Source organism: Alosa sapidissima, chromosome 20, assembly GCF_018492685.1.
Source record: "Alosa sapidissima isolate fAloSap1 chromosome 20, fAloSap1.pri, whole genome shotgun sequence".
Lineage (NCBI taxonomy): Eukaryota > Metazoa > Chordata > Actinopteri > Clupeiformes > Clupeidae > Alosa > Alosa sapidissima.
The window spans coordinates 29,541,279-29,546,685 of record NC_055976.1 but is presented as its reverse complement, the minus strand read 5'-3'; positions in this window follow the sequence as shown (position 1 = coordinate 29,546,685).

Here is a 5,407-nt window from a genome sequence, read left to right as displayed (position 1 = left end):
ATTTCTGTAAGACTGCTGGAACACTCTGTTGTGTAACAAGTCCTCCCTCCCTCCAGGGGGCAGTATCTGACTCCTACACTGTGCTCAGAGCTTTTCCTCTCTGCTTGGCACCCTTCTCTCCTTATCTTTCCAAAGATCCCTGCAGTGCTCCCTCTTACAGCCCAAGCTCTGAGAGGTGAGCCGTCTCAGAAAATAAAGTTTCACTTTCGACAAACCTCCATGGACACCGAGGCTGACCATGGCCGTGGGCCTTTGTGTGTGCCAAGCCTCCAGGAAGCACACTTCTCCCTTTGATCTGGAAACCAGGCGAAAACGTGATTGCTGTTATCCAGAGGGAGAGCTAACACAATCTGGCCTCAGTTATACCAGAGTTTTGGAGATTGCATTTTTAAAAACAGAGTGTTTCAACTGGTAACTAAGAGTCCAGAGATTGGTAAGAAGCTAAATTGGTAAGAGACCTGTTGAGGGTAAGCTCAAGGTATCCTAATTATAATCAATCTGACATATGTGTACAGAAAGGTCTAGGTGTTTTACTGTAAGCGTTGTGTCATCTTAATAGAGTATGCTTTAGGTGTTGTTGTGTAAATCATGGTGAATATGAATCAGTATGAAAACAAAGAAAACAGACTGGAGTAGAGCCTGACCGATAAATCGGTGTGCCAGTATCATGGGCCGATGCTATTTGGCAATCTGTCGGTATTGCCATTTATAATGGCTGATGATTATTTTTAAATCATTTTTAAGTAAAGAAAAGCCAAACAGTGATCCTTCATCTAAATTTCCAATATTGTCTTTCCAGCTTAACGTTATATCCAACAGTAAAATAATGTTAGCATTGGTTGAGTGTGGAAGGCTAACTATACTGCTCAAAAAATGAAGGGAACACTTCAATCATACACTGGATCGGTACTCTGACACTGTTTGGTTCTGAGCACAAGTAAAACTTTTGAGGTGTTTTTGCAAGAACTGTCAGACATTTTGTGAATGTAGTTTGAGAATGGAGAAAAGGGTGGAAGGTTTCAAAAATATATTTTAACAATTGTGGAAAACTGTTCCCTTAATTTTTTTGAGCAGTATATATTGTTGGTGTATTTGTGAAACATAAATACGGTTATACCGAGTAACTTAACAACAGCACTATAACTTTCTCTCTTGCGACTGTCATTCCATACATTTTCTGACCATGTAGCTAAGGTAGTTATCCACAACGATAGCGCTAGCCATTGTTTGTTTAGGGTGACCACTCGTCAGAATTTCTAGCCCCCATGGACCTAGGTAGAGTGTCCTACTTTTTTAGCGTTTTGAGCGAAAATTCCCCATTGAGATCAATATGTTTTATATAGAGTTACCACAGTGCCACCTGTGGTTGTATAGAGTAACCTGTGGTAACTAGTGCTGGGCGGTATGACCAAAAATGTATATCACTGTATTTTTCAAAATTCTTACGGTTTCAAGGTATATGACTTTTTTTTCATGCATTTTCAGATGTTCACAGCATTTTCTACAGGTTGAGAAAGGAATTGCTGCAGTACATTGACTAAGGATGGTCTATTTTACTGTCATGATGTAGAATGACTCCACACTAGTGGTAATGCAGTTTTGCATGGCCCCAGAAAATGATGCTGTTTACAAAGAGCCACTCATGATTCTAATGAAGAATCTAATCAGAATGCAAAGAAAATTGCAGTCAAAAACTTTTACTGTGCAAATTTCACAAACATCTTGTATAAAACCAATACAAAAAGTAGTGCAACTTGCAATAATTATACTTTTTTGAAAATTATACAATTGTTACCTTTTCTCTCTCTCTCTCTCTTTCTGGACCGCGAGTGCCGGCTGGCTCGTTATTAACTCTACTTGCCAGCAACTCGCGAGGTAATCGTCCAACACAGGTTTTCCTACTGATTATATTGGTGATGAAACGAAGGAGGCTTGATGTCTCAGTATGCAGTTTTAATGAGACACTTTCCATGCAACGTGGAGACTTTTACAAACAGTTCTCCCGCATTTCACTAACATCACACACACTTCTCTAACTTTCATACAACACATTGTTTCTCCTCCACTTCCTATTTACGTTCACGCACGTACCCACTTCCCATGAGCCCCCACTTTCTAAGTCACAAACCTACCCCCCCTTATTCTAATAACACAATTTAAAATAAAGCCTGTTTGCTAATATGCTTACTCTGTCAAATAGGCCTATCAGAAACATGCCTTATTGTTATTGTGTGGTTTACATGACGTTAGTGGTAGGCTAACTTCATGTGGATGTGGATGTCTTGTTAGCCCGCCATGAACTTCGGTTCGGTTCGCTCGGCAAAACATTAAAATTGGATGCCTAGCGCTGTGAAGCACCTGATTGACAGGTTTCAACTGGATGACGCGTGGATTATTATATTCTGAATGAGTATGAGTTTTAACATTACTGAAAGTGTTGTAGAAGGTGACCCTAATCTTTAGAGTATGCTTTAAATCATGATGATAGCACATAAATGAATATGAAAGACCTTCTAAAGAAATAGGCACTCATACAGAACTCTGCAGCTAGACTTTTAACTAAGACTAAGAAGAGAGAACACATCACCCCTGTGTTGGCTGAACTGCACTGGCTCCCTATTTCCTATAGAATTGATTTTAAGGTTATGTTAATTACTTACAAAGCTCTGAATGGCATAGCACCTTCATATATCTCTGAGCTTTTAATATCTTATCAACCACAAAGGAAACTTAGATCATCCAATTCTAATCTTTTAATCGTACCCAAAGTGCTCCACAAACAAAGTGGAGAAGCTGCGTTTATCCATTATGCCCCCAAACTATGGAACACCCTGCCTCTGTACATCAAGCAGGCGAGTTCAGTAAATATTTTTTAAAAAGATCTGAAAACATACCTGTACAGGAAAGCTTTTAGTTAACTCATCTTATCCTGTAGACTACATTTTCAGATTATTCTACATCTGCTACTATTGGAGGGCGCAGCCAGCCAGAAGCAGATGGGCTCCCCCTATTAAGTCAGGTTCTGCTCAAGGTTTCTTCCTGGAATATGGGAGTTTTTCCTTGCCACAGTTGCCATATGGCGTGCTTGTGGGGGGTAAGAGGGTTAAGGCTGCCAGTCTTATGACGTCATTTTCTATATTTTTGATATGTTGCTGAGTAGATCATAAACAGCAAAGAAAAGTGATTGATAATGACTGACTGACTATTATTGTGTTACATGCTTCAAATGTAAAGCACTTTGAGCTGCATTCTGTGTATGAAAGGTGCTATACAAATAAAGCTTATTATTATTATTATTATAAATAGTCAGGTGAAATTAAAAGCTTTGTAAACATATAACCCTCATTAGTGCCTCAGATATTCGTGAATTCTAGCAGACTCTCAGAATTGCTTGTACTGTAGGTCTATTTATACTTTACTAATATGGTTCATGGCTAACTCTGATCACCAGTGAGTCACAGAGATAGCAAGTGAGGCCTACATTTGTCCACTTTCAGTGCTCGACGACACTTAGTTCAAAAGATTAGCATATTACATTACATTACATTACATTACATTTGGCTGACGCTTTTTAACCAAAGCGACTAACAACATGGTAAACAGTAAGTTTTAGAACAATTCTCACAATTTTAGGACAGTTTAAAAAAAACATTAGAGTACAGTAAGAGTAAGTGCGTCGGTAAGTGCTGTTTTTAACAGTTACTTGTCAGTTTAAAAAGGCTGGTGAGTGCTAGGATCAGTAAGACTTGTTGTAAGTGTTACTATGAGAGTAGATGTTCTCTAAAGAGCTGGGTCTTCAGGAGTTTTTTGAAAGTGGAAAAGGATGTCCCTGCCCTTGTAGGAACTGGCAGTGTGTTCCACCAACGAGGAACAACAGATGAGAAAAGTTTGGATTGGCTTGAGCGTACCGGTGGTAGAGCTAGGCGTCGTTCGTCAGAGGAGCGCAGCGGTCTGGAGGTAGTGTAAGTCTGTATGAGGGCATTCAAGTAGGTGGGAGCAGAACCGGAGACTACTTTGTAGGCAAGCGTTAGAGACTTGAATTTGATGCGGGCCGCCATAGGTAGCCAGTGTAGCTGGATGAGCAGCGGGGTAACATGTGCCCTTTTGGGTTGGTTGTAGACCAGGCGCGCCGCCGCGTTCTGGATCATCTGAAGTGGTTTCACTGCGCAGGCTGGGAGACCTGTCAGGAGGGCATTGCAGTAGTCGAGTCGTGAGATGACTATTGCCTGAACCAGGAGTTGGGTAGCATCTTGAGTCAAGTAAGTCCTGATTTTCCGTATGTTGTAGAGTGCAAAACGGCATGACCGGGCGACTGAGGCAACATGATCCGAGAAGTTTAGTTGGTTGTCAAGAACAACTCCTAGATTTCTTGCAGTCCTGGTCGGTGAAACAGACAGGGAGTCAAATTTGATGTTGATGTCGTGGTGTATGGTAGGTTTAGCTGGGATGACCATATGAGCATATTTAAGGGTAATGCAAGGATTTTGTATAATTAAGGGTACTGGGCCGATTTGAGGGCTGCTTGGGCCAAATTTTCCAGGGCCGATTTTTTGTCCCAGTCCGTCCCTGATAGTCAGCCATCCTACCGCTGTGAAGCACCTGATTGATAGGTTTCAATTGGATGCCTAGTGCTGTGAAGCACCTAATTGACAGGTTTCAACTGGATGCCTAGCGCTGTGAAGCACCTGATTGACAAGTTTCAACTGGATGACGCGTGGAGTATTATATTCTGAATGAGTATGAGTTTTAACATTACTGTAAGTGTTGTAGAAGGTGACCCTAATCTTTAGAGTATGCTTTAAATCATGACGATAGCACATGAATGAATATGAAAGACCTTCTAAAGAAATAGTCAGGTGAAATTAAAAGCTTTGTAAACATATAACCCTCATTAGTGCCTCAGATATTCGTGAATTCTAGCAGACTCTCTCAGAATTGCTTGTACTGTAGGTCTATTTATACTTTACTAATATGGTTCATGGCTAACTCTGATCACCAGTGAGTCACAGAGATAGCAAGTGAGGCCTACATTTGTCCACTTTCAGTGCTCGACGACACTTAGTTCAAAAGATTAGCATATTTAAGGGTAATGCAAGGATTTTGTATAATTAAGGGTACTGGGCCGATTTGAGGGCTGCTTGGGCCAAATTTTCCAGGGCCGATTTTTTGTCCCAGTCCGTCCCTGATAGTCAGCCATCCTACCGCTGTGAAGCACCTGATTGATAGGTTTCAATTGGATGCCTAGTGCTGTGAAGCACCTAATTGACGGGTTTCAACTGGATGCCTAGCGCTGTGAAGCACCTGATTGACAGGTTTCAACTGGATGCCTAGCGCTGTGAAGCACCTTATTGACCAGGTTTCAACTGGATGACGCGTGGAGTATTATATTCTGAATGAGTATGAGTAT